This window comes from Lampris incognitus, chromosome 20 (genome assembly GCF_029633865.1).
Source record: "Lampris incognitus isolate fLamInc1 chromosome 20, fLamInc1.hap2, whole genome shotgun sequence".
Classification (NCBI taxonomy): Eukaryota; Metazoa; Chordata; class Actinopteri; order Lampriformes; family Lampridae; genus Lampris; species Lampris incognitus.
Genome location: NC_079230.1, coordinates 32,969,315 through 32,987,817, shown reverse-complemented (window position 1 = coordinate 32,987,817; position 18,503 = coordinate 32,969,315).

Genomic DNA, 18,503 nt, shown 5'->3' with positions numbered 1-18,503 from the left:
ACAGCTACACATACATGACTACCACAGCTACACTTACATGACTATCACAGCTACACTTACATGGCTACCACAGCTACACTTACATGACTATCACCTTTACACTTACATGACTAACACAGCTACACTTATATTACTACCACAGCTACACTTTCATTACTATCACAGTTACACTTACATGACTATAAAGCTACATTTACATGACAACCACAGCTACACATACATGACTACCACAGCTACACTTACATGACTATCACAGTTACACTTACATGACTATCACAGCTACACTTACATGACTACCACAGCTACACTTACATGACTATCACAGCTACATTTACATGACTATCACAGCTACACTTACATGACTATCACAGCTACACTTACATGACCACCACAGCTACGCTTACATGACTATCACAGCTACACTTACATGACTACAACCGTGGTAGTCTTTAAATTGTAGCTGTGGTAGTCAAATTAGTGTAGCTGTGGTAGTCATGTATGTGCAGCTGTGGTTGTCATGTAAGTCTAGCTGTGATAGTCATGAAAGTGTAGCTGTAGTAGTCTTGTAAGTGTAGCTTTGATAGTCATGTAAGTGTAACTGTGGTAGTCATGTAAGTGTAGCTGTGATAGTCATGAAAGTGTAGCTGTAGTAGTCATGTAAGTGTAGCTGTAGTAGTCATGTAAGTGTAACTGTGATAGTCATGAAAGTGTAGCTGTAGTAGTCGTGTAAGCGTAGCTGTGGTAGTCATGTAAGTGTAGCTGTTTTAGTCATGTAAGTGTAGCTGTGATATTCATGTAAGTATAGCTGTGGTAGTCATTTAAGTGTAGCTGGTGTGGTCATGTAAGTGTAGCTGTGATAGTCATGTAAGTGTAGCTTTGGTAGTCATGAAAGTGTGGCTGTGGTAGTCATGAATATGTGGTTGTGGTAGTCATGAAACCAGCTGTGGTAGTCATGAAAGTGTGGCTGTGGTAGTCATGAATCTGAAGTTGTGGTAGTCATGACACTAGCTGTGGTAGTCATGACTACTAGATGTGTTAGTCATGAAATTAGCTGTGGTAGTCATGAAACTAGCTGGTGTAGTCATGAAAGTGTAGCTGTAGTAGTCATGAAAGTGTGGCTGTGGTAGTGATGAATCTGTAGCTGTGGTAGTCATGAAAGTATGGCTGTGGTAGTCATGAAAGTGTGGCTGTAGTAGTCATGAAAGTGTGGCTGTGATAGTCCTGTAAGCGTAGTTGTGGTTGTAATGTAAGTGTAGCAGTGGTAGTCATGAAAGTGTAGCTGTGGTAGTCTTAAGTGTAGTTGTGGTAGTCATGTAAGTGTAACTGTCATAGTCATGTAAGTGTAACTGTCATAGTCATGTAAGTGTAGCTGTGGTAGTCGTGTAAGTGTAGCTGTGATAGTCATGTAAGTGTAGTTGTGGTAGTCATGTAAGTGTAGCTGTGATAGTCATGTAAGCGTAGCTGTGATAGTCATGTAAGTGTAGCTGTGATAGTCATGCAACTGTAGTTGTGGTAGTCATGTAAGTGTAGCTGTGATCGTCAGGTAAGTGTAGCTGTGGTAGTCATGTAAGTGTAGCTGTGATAGTCATGTAAGTGTAGCTGTGATAGTCAGGTAAGTGTAGCTGTGATAGTCATGTAAGTGTAACATTAATAGTCATGTAAGTGTAACTGTGATAGTCATGTAAGTGTAGCTCTGGTAGTCATGAAAGTGTAGCTGTGGTAGTCATGTAAGTGTAGCTGTGATAGTCATGTTAGTGTAGCTGTGGTAGTCATGTAAGTGTAGCTGTGGTCGTCATGTTGGTGTAGCTGTGGTAGTCATGTTAGTGTAGCTGTGGTAGTCATGTAAGCGTAGCTGTGTTAGTCATGTATGTGTAGCTGTGGTTGTCATGTAAGTTTAGCTCTGGTAGTCATGTAAGTGTGGCTGTGGTAGTCATGTAAGTGTAGCTGTGGTAGTCATGTAAATGTAGCTGTGGTAGTCGAGTAAGTGTAGCTGTGGTAGTCCTGTAAGCGTAGTTGTAGTAGTCCTTAAAGTGTAGTTATGGTAGTCAGGTAAGTGTAGCTGTGGTAGTCATGTAAGTGTAGCTGTGGTAGTCATGTAAGTGTAGCTGTGGTTGTAATGTAAGTGTAGCTGTGGTTGTCATGTATGTGTAGCTGTGATAGTCATGAAAGTGTAGCTGTAGCAGTCATGTAAGCATAGCCGTGGTAGTCCTGTAAGTATAGCTCTGATAGTCATGTAAGTGTAGCTGTGGTAGTCATGTAAGTGTAGCTGTGATAGTCATGTTAGTGTATCTGTGGTCGAATGTAAGTGGAGCTGTTATAGTGATGTAAGTGTAGCCGTGGTAGTCATGTAAGTGTAGCTGTTGTAGTCATGTAAGTGTAGCTGTGGTAGTCCTGTAAGTGTAGCTCTGATAGTCATGTAAGTGTAGCTGTGGTAGTCATGTAAGTGTAGCTATGATAGTCATGTAAGTGTAGCTGTGGTTGTCATGTAAGTTTAGCTGTGGTAGTCTTGTAAGTGTAGCTTTGGTAGTCATGTTGGTGTAGCTGTGGTAGTCATGTTAGTGTAGCTGTGGTAGTCTTGTAAGCGTAGCTGTGTTAGTCATGTATGTGTAGCTGTGGTTGTCATGTAAGTTTAGCTGTGGTAGTCATGTAAGTGTAGCTGAGGTAGTCATGTAAGTGTAGCTGTGATAGTCATGTAAGTGTAGCTGTGGTAGTCATGTAAGTGAAGCTGTGGTAGTCATGTAAGTGAAGCTGTGGTAGTCGTGTAAGTGTAGCTGTGATAGTCATGTTGGTGTAGCTGTGATAGTCATGTTGGTGTAGCTGTGATAGTCATGTTGGTGTAGCTGTGGTAGTCATGTAAGTGTATCTGTGATAGTCATGTTGGTGTAGCTGTGATGGACATGTAAGTGTAGCTGTGGTAGTCCTGTTGATGTAGCTGTGGTAGTCATGTTGGTGTAGCTGTGGTAGTCCTGTTGGTCTAGCTGTGGTAGTGCTGTTGGTGTAGCTGTGATAGTCATGTTGATGTAGTCATGTACGTGTAGCTGTGGTAGTCATGAAAGTGTAGCTGTGGTAGTCAAGTAAGCGTAGCTGTGATAGTCATGTAAGTGTAGCTGTGGTATTTATGTAAGTGTAACTGTCATAGTCATGTTAGTGTAGCTGTGATATTTTTGTAAGTTTAGCTGTGATAGTCCTGTAAGCGTAGTTGTGGTAGTCTTTAAAGTGTAGCTGTGGTAGTCATGTTAGTGTAGTTATGGTGGTCATGTTAGTGTAGCTATGTTAGTCATGTAAGTGTAGCTGTGATAGTCATGTAAGTGTAGCTGTAGTAGTCATGTAAGTGTAGCTGTGGTAGTCCTGTAGGCCTAGTTGTGGTAGTCCTGTAAGCGTAGTTGTGGTAGTCTTTAAATTGTAGTTGTGGTAGTCATGTAAGTGTAGCTGTGATAGTCATGTTAGTGTATCTGTGGTCGAATGTAAGTGGAGCTGTTATAGTGATGTAAGTGTAGCCGTGGTAGTCATGTAAGTGTAGCTGTTGTAGTCATGTAAGTGTAGCTGTGGTAGTCCTGTAAGTGTAGCTCTGATAGTCATGTAAGTGTAGCTGTGGTAGTCATGTAAGTGTAGCTATGATAGTCATGTAAATGTAGCTGTGGTTGTCATGTAAGTTTAGCTGTGGTAGTCTTGTAAGTGTAGCTTTGGTAGTCATGTTGGTGTAGCTGTGGTAGTCATGTTAGTGTAGCTGTGGTAGTCTTGTAAGCGTAGCTGTGTTAGTCATGTATGTGTAGCTGTGGTTGTCATGTAAGTTTAGTTGTGGTAGTCATGTAAGTGTAGCTGAGGTAGTCATGTAAGTGTAGCTGTGATAGTCATGTAAGTGTAGCTGTGGTAGTCATGTAAGTGAAGCTGTGGTAGTCATGTAAGTGAAGCTGTGGTAGTCGTGTAAGTGTAGCTGTGATAGTCATGTTGGTGTAGCTGTGATAGTCATGTTGGTGTAGCTGTGATAGTCATGTTGGTGTAGCTGTGGTAGTCATGTAAGTGTATCTGTGATAGTCATGTTGGTGTAGCTGTGATGGACATGTAAGTGTAGCTGTGGTAGTCCTGTTGATGTAGCTGTGGTAGTCATGTTGGTGTAGCTGTGGTAGTCCTGTTGGTCTAGCTGTGGTAGTGCTGTTGGTGTAGCTGTGATAGTCATGTTGATGTAGTCATGTACGTGTAGCTGTGGTAGTCATGAAAGTGTAGCTGTGGTAGTCAAGTAAGCGTAGCTGTGATAGTCATGTAAGTGTAGCTGTGGTATTTATGTAAGTGTAACTGTCATAGTCATGTTAGTGTAGCTGTGATATTTTTGTAAGTTTAGCTGTGATAGTCCTGTAAGCGTAGTTGTGGTAGTCTTTAAAGTGTAGCTGTGGTAGTCATGTTAGTGTAGTTATGGTGGTCATGTTAGTGTAGCTATGTTAGTCATGTAAGTGTAGCTGTGATAGTCATGTAAGTGTAGCTGTAGTAGTCATGTAAGTGTAGCTGTGGTAGTCCTGTAGGCCTAGTTGTGGTAGTCCTGTAAGCGTAGTTGTGGTAGTCTTTAAATTGTAGTTGTGGTAGTCATGTAAGTGTAACCGTGGTAGTCTTTAAAGTGTAGCTATGTTAGTCATGTTAGTGTAGCTGTGATAGTCATGTAAGTGTAACCGTGGTTGTCTTGTAAGTGTAGTTGTGGTAGTCTTTAAAGTGTTGCTGTGGTTGTCATGTAAGTGTAGCTGTGATAGTCATGTAAGTGTAGCTGTGGTGGTCTTGTAAGTGTAGTTGTGGTAGTCTTTTATGTGTAGCTGTGGTAGTCATGTAAGTGTAGCTGTGGTTGTCATGTAAGTGTAGCTGTGGTTGTAATGTAAGTGTAGCTGTGGTAGTCATGTATGTGTAGCTGTGGTTGTCATGTAAGTGTAACTGTTATAGTCATGTAAGTGTAGCTGTGATATTCATGTAAGTGTAGTTGTGGTAGAATGTAAGTGTAGCTGTGATATTCATGTAAGTGTAGTTGTGGTAGTCATGTAAGTGTAGCTGTGATAGCTTTTAAGATTTCGCTGTGGTAGTCATGCATGTGTAGCTGTGATAGTCATGTAAGTGTAGCTGTGATATTCATGTAAGTATATCTGTGGTAGTCATGTAAGTGTAGCTGTGGTAGTCGTGTAAGTGTAGCTGTGATAGTCATGTAAGCGTAGCTGTGATAGTCATGTAAGTGTAGCTGTGATAGTCATGCAACTGTAGTTGTGGTAGTCATGTAAGTGTAGCTGTGATAGTCATGTAATTGTAGCTGTGATATTCATATAAGTGTAGCTGTGATAGTCATGTAAGTGTAGCTGTGATAGTCATGTTGGTGTAGCTGTGGTAGTCATGTTAGTGTATGTGTGGTAGTCATGTAAGCGTAGCTGTGTTAGTCATGTATGTGTAGCTGTGGTTGTCATGTAAGTTTAGCTGTGGTAGTCATGTAAGTGTGGCTGTGGTAGTCATGTAAGTGTAGCTGTGGTAGTCATGTAAGTGTAGCTCTGATAGTCATGTAAGCGTAGCTGTGTTAGTCATGTATGTGTAGCTGTGGTTGTCATGTAAGTTTAGCTGTGGTAGTCATGTAAGTGTGGCTGTGGTAGTCATGTAAGTGTAGCTGTGGTAGTCATGTAAGTGTAGCTCTGATAGTCATGTAAGTGTAGCTGTGGTAGTCATGTAAGTGTAGCTTTGGTAGTCATGTTGGTGTAGTTGTGATAGTCATGTAAGTGTAGCTGTGGTAGTCATGTAAGTGAAGCTGTGGTAGTCATGTAAGTGAAGCTGTGGTAGTCGTGTAAGTGTAGCTCTGATAGTCATGTAAGTGTAGTTGTGGTAGTCATGAAAGTGTAGCTGTGATAGTCATGTAAGCGTAGCTGTGATAGTCTTGTAAGCGTAGCTGTTATAGTCATGTAAGTATAGCTGTGATAGTCATGCAACTGTAGTTGTGGTAGTCATGTAAGTGTAGCTGTGATAGTCAGGTAATTGTAGCTGTGATATTCATAAGTGTAGTTGTGATAGTCATGTAAGTGTAGCTGTGATAGTCAGGTAAGTGTAGCTGTGATAGTCATGTAAGTGTAACTGTGATAGTCATGTAAGTGTAACTGTGATAGTCATGTAAGTGTAGCTCTGGTAGTCATGAAAGTGTAGCTGTGGTAGTCATGTTGGTGTAGATGTGGTAGTCATGTTAGTGTAGCTGTGGTAGTCATGTAAGCGTAGCTGTGTTAGTCATGTATGTGTAGCTGTGGTTGTCATGTAAGTTTAGCTGTGGTAGTCATGTAAGTGTGGCTGTGGTAGTCATGTAAGTGTAGCTGTGGTAGTCATGTAAATGTAGCTGTGGTAGTCGAGTAAGTGTAGCTGTGGTAGTCCTGTAAGCGTAGTTGTAGTAGTCTTTAAAGTGTAGTTGTGGTAGTCAGGTAAGTGTAGCTGTGGTAGTCATGTAAGTGTAGCTGTGGTAGTCATGTAAGTGTAGCTGTGGTTGTAATGTAAGTGTAGCTGTGGTTGTCATGTATGTGTAGCTGTGATAGTCATGAAAGTGTAGCTGTAGCAGTCATGTAAGCATAGCCGTGGTAGTCCTGTAAGTGTAGCTCTGATAGTCATGTAAGTGTAGCTGTGGTAGTCATGTAAGTGTAGCTGTGATAGTCATGTTAGTATATCTGTGGTCGAATGTAAGTGGAGCTGTGATAGTGATGTAAGTGTAGCTGTGGTAGTCATGTAAGTGTAGCTGTGATAGTCATGTAAGTGTAGCTGTGATAGTCAGGGAAGTGTAGCTGTGATAGTCATGTAAGTGTAACATTAATAGTCATGTAAGTTTAACTGTGATAGTCATGTAAGACTAGCTCTGGTAGTCATGAAAGTGTAGCTGTGGTAGTCATGTAAGTGTAGCTGTGATAGTCATGTTAGTGTAGCTGTGGTAGTCATGTAAGTGTAGCTGTGGTCGTCATGTTGGTGTAGCTGTGGTAGTCATGTTAGTGTAGCTGTGGTAGTCATGTAAGCGTAGCTGTGTTAGTCATGTATGTGTAGCTGTGGTTGTCATGTAAGTTTATCTCTGGTAGTCATGTAAGTGTGGCTGTGGTAGTCATGTAAGTGTAGCTGTGGTAGTCATGTAAGTGTAGCTGTGGTAGTCATGTAAATGTAGCTGTGGTAGTCGAGTAAGTGTAGCTGTGGTAGTCCTGTAAGCGTAGTTGTAGTAGTCTTTAAAGTGTAGTTATGGTAGTCAGGTAAGTGTAGCTGTGGTAGTCATGTAAGTGTAGCTGTGGTAGTCATGTAAGTGTAGCTGTGGTTGTAATGTAAGTGTAGCTGTGGTTGTCATGTATGTGTAGCTGTGATAGTCATGAAAGTGTAGCTGTAGCAGTCATGTAAGCATAGCCGTGGTAGTCCTGTAAGTATAGCTCTGATAGTCATGTAAGTGTAGCTGTGGTAGTCATGTAAGTGTAGCTGTGATAGTCATGTTAGTGTATCTGTGGTCGAATGTAAGTGGAGCTGTTATAGTGATGTAAGTGTAGCCGTGGTAGTCATGTAAGTGTAGCTGTTGTAGTCATGTAAGTGTAGCTGTGGTAGTCCTGTAAGTGTAGCTCTGATAGTCATGTAAGTGTAGCTGTGGTAGTCATGTAAGTGTAGCTATGATAGTCATGTAAGTGTAGCTGTGGTTGTCATGTAAGTTTAGCTGTGGTAGTCTTGTAAGTGTAGCTTTGGTAGTCATGTTGGTGTAGCTGTGGTAGTCATGTTAGTGTAGCTGTGGTAGTCTTGTAAGCGTAGCTGTGTTAGTCATGTATGTGTAGCTGTGGTTGTCATGTAAGTTTAGCTGTGGTAGTCATGTAAGTGTAGCTGAGGTAGTCATGTAAGTGTAGCTGTGATAGTCATGTAAGTGTAGCTGTGGTAGTCATGTAAGTGAAGCTGTGGTAGTCATGTAAGTGAAGCTGTGGTAGTCGTGTAAGTGTAGCTGTGATAGTCATGTTGGTGTAGCTGTGATAGTCATGTTGGTGTAGCTGTGATAGTCATGTTGGTGTAGCTGTGGTAGTCATGTAAGTGTATCTGTGATAGTCATGTTGGTGTAGCTGTGATGGACATGTAAGTGTAGCTGTGGTAGTCCTGTTGATGTAGCTGTGGTAGTCATGTTGGTGTAGCTGTGGTAGTCCTGTTGGTCTAGCTGTGGTAGTGCTGTTGGTGTAGCTGTGATAGTCATGTTGATGTAGTCATGTACGTGTAGCTGTGGTAGTCATGAAAGTGTAGCTGTGGTAGTCAAGTAAGCGTAGCTGTGATAGTCATGTAAGTGTAGCTGTGGTATTCATGTAAGTGTAACTGTCATAGTCATGTTAGTGTAGCTGTGATATTTTTGTAAGTTTAGCTGTGATAGTCCTGTAAGCGTAGTTGTGGTAGTCTTTAAAGTGTAGCTGTGGTAGTCATGTTAGTGTAGTTATGGTGGTCATGTTAGTGTAGCTATGTTAGTCATGTAAGTGTAGCTGTGATAGTCATGTAAGTGTAGCTGTAGTAGTCATGTAAGTGTAGCTGTGGTAGTCCTGTAGGCCTAGTTGTGGTAGTCCTGTAAGCGTAGTTGTGGTAGTCTTTAAATTGTAGTTGTGGTAGTCATGTAAGTGTAACCGTGGTAGTCTTTAAAGTGTAGCTATGTTAGTCATGTTAGTGTAGCTGTGATAGTCATGTAAGTGTAACCGTGGTTGTCTTGTAAGTGTAGTTGTGGTAGTCTTTAAAGTGTTGCTGTGGTTGTCATGTAAGTGTAGCTGTGATAGTCATGTAAGTGTAGCTGTGGTGGTCTTGTAAGTGTAGTTGTGGTAGTCTTGTATGTGTAGCTGTGGTAGTCATGTAAGTGTAGCTGTGGTTGTCATGTAAGTGTAGCTGTGGTTGTAATGTAAGTGTAGCTGTGGTAGTCATGTATGTGTAGCTGTGGTTGTCATGTAAGTGTAACTGTTATAGTCATGTAAGTGTAGCTGTGATATTCATGTAAGTGTAGTTGTGGTAGAATGTAAGTGTAGCTGTGATATTCATGTAAGTGTAGTTGTGGTAGTCATGTAAGTGTAGCTGTGGTAGCTTTTAAGATTTCGCTGTGGTAGTCATGCATGTGTAGCTGTGATAGTCATGTAAGTGTAGCTGTGATATTCATGTAAGTATATCTGTGGTAGTCATGTAAGTGTAGCTGTGGTAGTCGTGTAAGTGTAGCTTTGATAGTCATGTAAGCGTAGCTGTGATAGTCATGTAAGTGTAGCTGTGATAGTCATGCAACTGTAGTTGTGGTAGTCATGTAAGTGTAGCTGTGATAGTCATGTAATTGTAGCTGTGATATTCATATAAGTGTAGCTGTGATAGTCATGTAAGTGTAGCTGTGATAGTCATGTTGGTGTAGCTGTGGTAGTCATGTTAGTGTAGGTGTGGTAGTCATGTAAGCGTAGCTGTGTTAGTCATGTATGTGTAGCTGTGGTTGTCATGTAAGTTTAGCTGTGGTAGTCATGTAAGTGTGGCTGTGGTAGTCATGTAAGTGTAGCTGTGGTAGTCATGTAAGTGTAGCTCTGATAGTCATGTAAGCGTAGCTGTGTTAGTCATGTATGTGTAGCTGTGGTTGTCATGTAAGTTTAGCTGTGGTAGTCATGTAAGTGTGGCTGTGGTAGTCATGTAAGTGTAGCTGTGGTAGTCATGTAAGTGTAGCTCTGATAGTCATGTAAGTGTAGCTGTGGTAGTCATGTAAGTGTAGTTGTGGTAGTCATGAAAGTGTAGCTGTGATAGTCATGTAAGCGTAGCTGTGATAGTCATGTAAGTGTAGCTCTGGTAGTCATGAAAGTGTAGCTGTGGTAGTCATGTAAGCGTAGCTGTGTTAGTCATGTATGTGTAGCTGTGGTTGTCATGTAAGTTTAGCTGTGGTAGTCATGTAAGTGTGGCTGTGGTAGTCATGTAAGTGTAGCTGTGGTAGTCATGTAAGTGTAGCTCTGATAGTCATGTAAGTGTAGCTGTGGTAGTCATGTAAGTGTAGCTTTGGTAGTCATGTTGGTGTAGTTGTGATAGTCATGTAAGTGTAGCTGTGGTAGTCATGTAAGTGAAGCTGTGTTAGTCATGTATGTGTAGCTGTGGTTGTCATGTAAGTTTAGCTGTGGTAGTCATGTAAGTGTGGCTGTGGTAGTCATGTAAGTGTAGCTGTGGTAGTCATGTAAGTGTAGCTCTGATAGTCATGTAAGCGTAGCTGTGTTAGTCATGTATGTGTAGCTGTGGTTGTCATGTAAGTTTAGCTGTGGTAGTCATGTAAGTGTGGCTGTGGTAGTCATGTAAGTGTAGCTGTGGTAGTCATGTAAGTGTAGCTCTGATAGTCATGTAAGTGTAGCTGTGTTAGTCATGTAAGTGTAGTTGTGGTAGTCATGAAAGTGTAGCTGTGATAGTCATGTAAGCGTAGCTGTGATAGTCATGTAAGTGTAGCTCTGGTAGTCATGAAAGTGTAGCTGTGGTAGTCATGTAAGCGTAGCTGTGTTAGTCATGTATGTGTAGCTGTGGTTGTCATGTAAGTTTAGCTGTGGTAGTCATGTAAGTGTGGCTGTGGTAGTCATGTAAGTGTAGCTGTGGTAGTCATGTAAGTGTAGCTCTGATAGTCATGTAAGTGTAGCTGTGGTAGTCATGTAAGTGTAGCTTTGGTAGTCATGTTGGTGTAGTTGTGATAGTCATGTAAGTGTAGCTGTGGTAGTCATGTAAGTGAGGCTGTGGTAGTCATGTAAGTGAAGCTGTGGTAGTCGTGTAAGTGTAGCTCTGATAGTCATGTAAGTGTAGTTGTGGTAGTCATGAAAGTGTAGCTGTGATAGTCATGTAAGCGTAGCTGTGATAGTCATGTAAGTGTAGCTCTGGTAGTCATGAAAGTTTAGCTGTGGTAGTCATGTAAGTGTAGCTGTGATAGTCATGTTAGTGTATCTGTGGTAATCATGTAAGTGTAGCTGTGGTAGTCATGTTGGTGTAGCTGTGATAGTCATGTTAGTGTAGCTGTGGTAGTCATGTAAGCGTAGCTGTGATAGTCATGTATGTGTAGCTGTGGTTGTCATGTAAGTTTAGCTGTGGTAGTCATGTAAGTGTGGCTGTGGTAGTCATGTAAGTGTGGCTGTGGTAGTCATGTAAGTGTAGCTGTGGTAGTCATGTTGGTGTAGTTGTGATAGTCATGTAAGTGTAGCTGTGGTAGTCATGTAAGTGAAGCTGTGGTAGTCATGTAAGTGAAGCTGTGGTAGTCGTGTAAGTGTAGCTCTGATAGTCATGTAAGTGTAGTTGTGGTAGTCATGAAAGTGTAGCTGTGTTAGTCATGTATGTGTAGCTGTGGTTGTCATGTAAGTTTAGCTGTGGTAGTCATGTAAGTGTGGCTGTGGTAGTCATGTAAGTGTAGCTGTGGTAGTCATGTAAGTGTAGCTGTGATAGTCATGTAAGTGTAGCTGTGATAGTCATGCAACTGTAGTTGTGGTAGTCATGTAAGTGTAGCTGTGATAGTCCTGAATCTGAAGTTGTGGTAGTCATGACACTAGCTGTGGTAGTCATGACTACTAGATGTGTTAGTCATGAAATTAGATGTGGTAGTCATGAAACTAGCTGGTGTAGTCATGAAAGTGTAGCTGTAGTAGTCATGAAAGTGTGGCTGTCGTAGTCATGAAAGTATGGCTGTGGTAGTCATGAAAGTATGGCTGTGGTAGTCATGAATCTGTGGCTGTGGTAGTCATGAAAGTATGGCTGTGGTAGTCATGAAAGTGTGGCTGTAGTAGTCATGAAAGTGTGGCTGTAGTAGTCATGAAAGTGTAGCTGTGATAGTCCTGTAAGCGTAGTTGTGGTTGTAATGTAAGTGTAACTGTCATAGTCATGTAAGTGTAGCTGTGGTAGCTTTTAAGGTTTCGCTGTGGTAGTCATGCATGTGTAGCTGTGATAGTCATGCATGTGTAGCTGTGATAGTCATGTAAGTTTAGCTGTGGTAGTCATGTAAGTGTAGCTGTGGTAGTCGTGTAAGTGTAGCTGTGATAGTCATGTAAGCGTAGCTGTGATAGTCATGTAAGTGTAGCTGTGATAGTCATGCAACTGTAGTTGTGGTAGTCATGTAAGTGTAGCTGTGATAGTCAGGTAATTGTAGCTGTGATATTCATAAGTGTAGCTGTGATAGTCATGTAAGTGTAGCTGTGATAGTCAGGTAAGTGTAGCTGTGATAGTCATGTAAGTGTAACTGTGATAGTCATGTAAGTGTAAATGTGATAGTCATGTAAGTGTAGCTCTGGTAGTCATGAAAGTGTAGCTGTGGTAGTCATGTTGGTGTAGATGTGGTAGTCATGTTAGTGTAGCTTTGGTAGTCATGTAAGCGTAGCTGTGTTAGTCATGTATGTGTAGCTGTGGTTGTCATGTAAGTTTAGCTGTGGTAGTCATGTAAGTGTGGCTGTGGTAGTCATGTAAGTGTAGCTGTGGTAGTCATGTAAATGTAGCTGTGGTAGTCGAGTAAGTGTAGCTGTGGTAGTCCTGTAAGCGTAGTTGTAGTAGTCTTTAAAGTGTAGTTGTGGTAGTCAGGTAAGTGTAGCTGTGGTAGTCATGTAATTGTAGCTGTGTTAGTCATGTATGTGTAGCTGTGGTTGTCATGTAAGTTTAGCTGTGGTAGTCATGTAAGTGTGGCTGTGGTAGTCATGTAAGTGTAGCTGTGGAAGTCATGTAAGTGTAGCTGTGGTAGTCACGTAAATGTAGCTGTGGTAGTCGAGTAAGTGTAGCTGTGGTAGTCCTGTAAGCGTAGTTGTAGTAGTCTTTAAAGTGTAGTTGTGGTAGTCAGGTAAGTGTAGCTGTGGTAGTCATGTAAGTGTAGCTGTGGTAGTCATGTAAGTGTAGCTGTGGTTGTAATGTAGGTGTAGCTGTGGTTGTCATGTATGTGTAGCTGTGATAGTCATGAAAGTGTAGCTGTAGCAGTCATGTAAGCATAGCCGTGGTAGTCCTGTAAGTGTAGCTCTGATAGTCATGTAAGTGTAGCTGTGGTAGTCATGTAAGTGTAGCTGTGATAGTCATGTTAGTGTATCTGTGGTCGAATGTAAGTGGAGCTGTGATAGTGATGTAAGTGTAGCTGTGGTAGTCATGTAAGTGTAGCTGTTGTAGTCATGTAAGTGTAGCTGTGGTAATCCTGTAAGTGTAGCTCTGATAGTCATGTAAGTGTAGCTGTGGTAGTCATGTAAGTGTAGCTCTGATAGTCATGTTAGTGTATCTGTGGTAGAATGTAAGTGTAGCTGTGATAGTCATGAAAGTGTTGCTGTAGTAGTCATGTAAGTGTAGCTGTGGTAGTCATGAAAGTGTGGCTGTGGTAGTCATGAATCTGTAGCTGTGGTAGTCATGAAAGTATGGCTGTGGTAGTCATGAAAGTGTGGCTGTAGTAGTCATGAAAGTGTGGCTGTGATAGTCCTGTAAGCGTAGTTGTGGTTGTAATGTAAGTGTAGCAGTGGTAGTCATGAAAGTGTAGCTGTGGTCGTCTTAAGTGTAGTTGTGGTAGTCATGTAAGTGTAACTGTCATAGTCATGTAAGTGTAACTGTCATAGTCATGTAAGTGTAGCTGTGGTAGTCGTGTAAGTGTAGCTGTGATAGTCATGTAAGTGTAGCTGTGATAGTCATGTAAGCGTAGCTGTGATAGTCATGTAAGTGTAGCTGTGATAGTCATGCAACTGTAGTTGTGGTAGTCATGTAAGTGTAGCTGTGATAGTCAGGTAAGTGTAGCTGTGGTAGTCATGTAAGTGTAGCTGTGATAGTCATGTAAGTGTAGCTGTGATAGTCAGGTAAGTGTAACATTAATAGTCATGTAAGTGTAACTGTGATAGTCATGTAAGGTTAGCTCTGGTAGTCATGAAAGTGTAGCTGTGGTAGTCATGTAAATGTAGCTGTGATAGTCATGTTAGTGTATCTGTGATAGTCATGTAAGTGTAGCTGTGGTAGTCATGTTGGTGTAGCTGTGGTAGTCATGTTAGTGTAGCTGTGGTAATCATGTAAGCGTTGCTGTAGTAGTCATGTAAGTGTAGCTGTGGTAGTCATGAAAGTGTGGCTGTGGTAGTCATGAATCTGTAGCTGTGGTAGTCATGAAAGTATGGCTGTGGTAGTCATGAAAGTGTGGCTGTAGTAGTCATGAAAGTGTGGCTGTGATAGTCCTGTAAGCGTAGTTGTGGTTGTAATGTAAGTGTAGCAGTGGTAGTCATGAAAGTGTAGCTGTGGTCGTCTTAAGTGTAGTTGTGGTAGTCATGTAAGTGTAACTGTCATAGTCATGTAAGTGTAACTGTCATAGTCATGTAAGTGTAGCTGTGGTAGTCGTGTAAGTGTAGCTGTGATAGTCATGTAAGTGTAGCTGTGATAGTCATGTAAGCGTAGCTGTGATAGTCATGTAAGTGTAGCTGTGATAGTCATGCAACTGTAGTTGTGGTAGTCATGTAAGTGTAGCTGTGATAGTCAGGTAAGTGTAGCTGTGGTAGTCATGTAAGTGTAGCTGTGATAGTCATGTAAGTGTAGCTGTGATAGTCAGGTAAGTGTAACATTAATAGTCATGTAAGTGTAACTGTGATAGTCATGTAAGGTTAGCTCTGGTAGTCATGAAAGTGTAGCTGTGGTAGTCATGTAAATGTAGCTGTGATAGTCATGTTAGTGTATCTGTGATAGTCATGTAAGTGTAGCTGTGGTAGTCATGTTGGTGTAGCTGTGGTAGTCATGTTAGTGTAGCTGTGGTAGTCATGTAAGCGTAGCTGTGTTAGTCATGTATGTGTAGCTGTGGTTGTCATGTAAGTTTAGCTGTGGTAGTCATGTAAGTGTGGCTGTGGTAGTCATGTAAGTGTAGCTGTGGTAGTCATGTAAGTGTAGCTGTGGTAGTCATGTAAATGTAGCTGTGGTAGTCGAGTAAGTGTAGCTGTGGTAGTCCTGTAAGCGTAGTTGTAGTAGTCTTTAAAGTGTAGTTATGGTAGTCAGGTAAGTGTAGCTGTGGTAGTCATGTAAGTGTAGCTGTGGTAGTCATGTAAGTGTAGCTGTGGTTGTAATGTAGGTGTAGCTGTGGTTGTCATGTATGTGTAGCTGTGATAGTCATGAAAGTGTAGCTGTAGCAGTCATGTAAGCATAGCGGTGGTAGTCCTGTAAGTGTAGCTCTGATAGTCATGTAAGTGTAGCTGTGGTAGTCATGTAAGTGTAGCTGTGATAGTCATGTTAGTGTATCTGTGGTCGAATGTAAGTGGAGCTGTGATAGTGATGTAAGTGTAGCTGTGGTAGTCATGTAAGTGTAGCTGTTGTAGTCATGTAAGTGTAGCTGTGGTAGTCCTGTAAGTGTAGCTCTGATAGTCATGTAAGTGTAGCTGTGGTAGTCATGTAAGTGTAGCTCTGATAGTCATGTTAGTGTATCTGTGGTAGAATGTAAGTGTAGCTGTGATAGTCATGAAAGTGTTGCTGTAGTAGTCATGTAAGTGTAGCTGTGGTAGTCATGAAAGTGTGGCTGTGGTAGTCATGAATCTGTAGCTGTGGTAGTCATGAAAGTATGGCTGTGGTAGTCATGAAAGTGTGGCTGTAGTAGTCATGAAAGTGTGGCTGTGATAGTCCTGTAAGCGTAGTTGTGGTTGTAATGTAAGTGTAGCAGTGGTAGTCATGAAAGTGTAGCTGTGGTCGTCTTAAGTGTAGTTGTGGTAGTCATGTAAGTGTAACTGTCATAGTCATGTAAGTGTAGCTGTGGTAGTCGTGTAAGTGTAGCTGTGATAGTCATGTAAGTGTAGTTGTGGTAGTCATGTAAGTGTAGCTGTGATAGTCATGTAAGCGTAGCTGTGATAGTCATGTAAGTGTAGCTGTGATAGTCATGCAACTGTAGTTGTGGTAGTCATGTAAGTGTAGCTGTGATAGTCAGGTAAGTGTAGCTGTGGTAGTCATGTAAGTGTAGCTGTGATAGTCATGTAAGTGTAGCTGTGATAGTCAGGTAAGTGTAGCTGTGATAGTCATGTAAGTGTAACATTAATAGTCATGTAAGTGTAACTGTGATAGTCATGTAAGGTTAGCTCTGGTAGTCATGAAAGTGTAGCTGTGGTAGTCATGTAAGTGTAGCTGTGATAGTCATGTTAGTGTATCTGTGATAGTCATGTAAGTGTAGCTGTGGTAGTCATGTTGGTGTAGCTGTGGTAGTCATGTTAGTGTAGCTGTGGTAGTCATGTAAGCGTAGCTGTGTTAGTCATGTATGTGTAGCTGTGGTTGTCATGTAAGTTTAGCTGTGGTAGTCATGTAAGTGTGGCTGTGGTAGTCATGTAAGTGTAGCTGTGGTAGTCATGTAAGTGTAGCTGTGGTAGTCATGTAAATGTAGCTGTGGTAGTCGAGTAAGTGTAGCTGTGGTAGTCCTGTAAGCGTAGTTGTAGTAGTCTTTAAAGTGTAGTTATGGTAGTCAGGTAAGTGTAGCTGTGGTAGTCATGTAAGTGTAGCTGTGGTAGTCATGTAAGTGTAGCTGTGGTTGTAATGTAAGTGTAGCTGTGGTTGTCATGTATGTGTAGCTGTGATAGTCATGAAAGTGTAGCTGTAGCAGTCATGTAAGTATAGCCGTGGTAGTCCTGTAAGTGTAGCTCTGATAGTCATGTAAGTGTAGCTGTGGTAGTCATGTAAGTGTAGCTGTGATAGTCATGTTAGTGTATCTGTGGTCGAATGTAAGTGGAGCTGTGATAGTGATGTAAGTGTAGCTGTGGTAGTCATGTAAGTGTAGCTGTTGTAGTCATGTAAGTGTAGCTGTGGTAGTCCTGTAAGTTTAGCTCTGATAGTCATGTAAGTGTAGCTGTGGTAGTAATGTAAGTGTAGCTCTGATAGTCATGTTAGTGTATCTGTGGTAGAATGTAAGTGTAGCTGTGATAGTCATGAAAGTGTTGCTCTAGTAGTCATGTAAGTGTAGCTGTGGTAGTCATGTCAGTGTAGCTATGATAGTCATGTAAGTGTAGCTGTGGTTGTCATGTAAGTTTAGCTGTGGTAGTCTTGTAAGTGTAGCTTTGGTAGTCATGTTGGTGTAGCTGTGGTAGTCATGTTAGTGTAGCTGTGGTAGTCTTGTAAGCGTAGCTGTGTTAGTCATGTATGTGTAGCTGTGGTTGTCATGTAAGTTTAGCTGTGGTAGTCATGTAAGTGTAGCTGAGGTAGTCATGTAAGTGTAGCTGTGATAGTCATGTAAGTGTAGCTGTGGTAGTCATGTAAGTGAAGCTGTGGTAGTCATGTAAGTGAAGCTGTGGTAGTCGTGTAAGTGTAGCTGTGATAGTCATGTTGGTGTAGTTGTGATAGTCATGTTGGTGTAGCTGTGATAGTCATGTTGGTGTAGCTGTGGTAGTCATGTAAGTGTATCTGTGATAGTCATGTTGGTGTAGCTGTGATGGACATGTAAGTGTAGCTGTGGTAGTCCTGTTGATGTAGCTGTGGTAGTCCTGTTGGTCTAGCTGTGGTAGTGCTGTTGGTGTAGCTGTGATAGTCATGTTGATGTAGTCATGTACGTGTAGCTGTGGTAGTCATGTTGGTGTAGCTGTGGTAGTCATATAAGTGTAGCTGTAGTAGTCATGAAAGTGTGGCTGTGATAGTCCTGTAAGCGTAGTTGTGGTTGTAATGTAAGTGTAGCAGTGGTAGTCATGAAAGTGTAGCTGTGGTAGTCTTAAGTGTAGTTGTGGTAGTCATGTAAGTGTAACTGTCATAGTCATGTAAGTGTAACTGTCATAGTCATGTAAGTATATCTGTGTTAGTCATGTATGTGTAGCTGTGGTTGTCATGTAAGTTTAGCTGTGGTAGTCATGTAAGTGTGGCTGTGGTAGTCATGTAAGTGTAGCTGTGGTAGTCATGTAAGTGTAGCTCTGATAGTCATGTAAGTGTAGCTGTGGTAGTCATGTAAGTGTAGCTGTGGTAGTCATGTTGGTGTAGTTGTGATATTCATGTAAGTGTAGCTGTGGTAGTCATGTAAGTGAAGCTGTGGTAGTCATGTAAGTGAAGCTGTGGTAGTCGTGTAAGTGTAGCTCTGATAGTCATGTAAGTGTAGTTGTGGTAGTCATGAAAGTGTAGCTGTGATAGTCATGTAAGCGTAGCTGTGATAGTCATGTAAGTGTAGCTGTGATAGTCATGCAACTGTAGTTGTGGTAGTCATGTAAGTGTAGCTGTGATAGTCATGAATCTGAAGTTGTGGTAGTCATGACACTAGCTGTGGTAGTCATGACTACTAGATGTGTTAGTCATGAAATTAGCTGTGGTAGTCATGAAACTAGCTGGTGTAGTCACGAAAGTGTAGCTGTAGTAGTCATGAAAGTGTAGCTGTCGTAGTCATGAAAGTATGGCTGTGGTAGTCATGAAAGTATGGCTGTGGTAGTCATGAATCTGTGGCTGTGGTAGTCATGAAAGTATGGCTGTGGTAGTCATGAAAGTGTGGCTGTAGTAGTCATGAAAGTGTGGCTGTGATAGTCCTGTAAGCGTAGTTGTGGTTGTAATGTAAGTGTAGCAGTGATAGTCATGAAAGTGTAGCTGTGGTAGTCTTAAGTGTAGTTGTGGTAGTCATGTAAGTGTAACTGTCA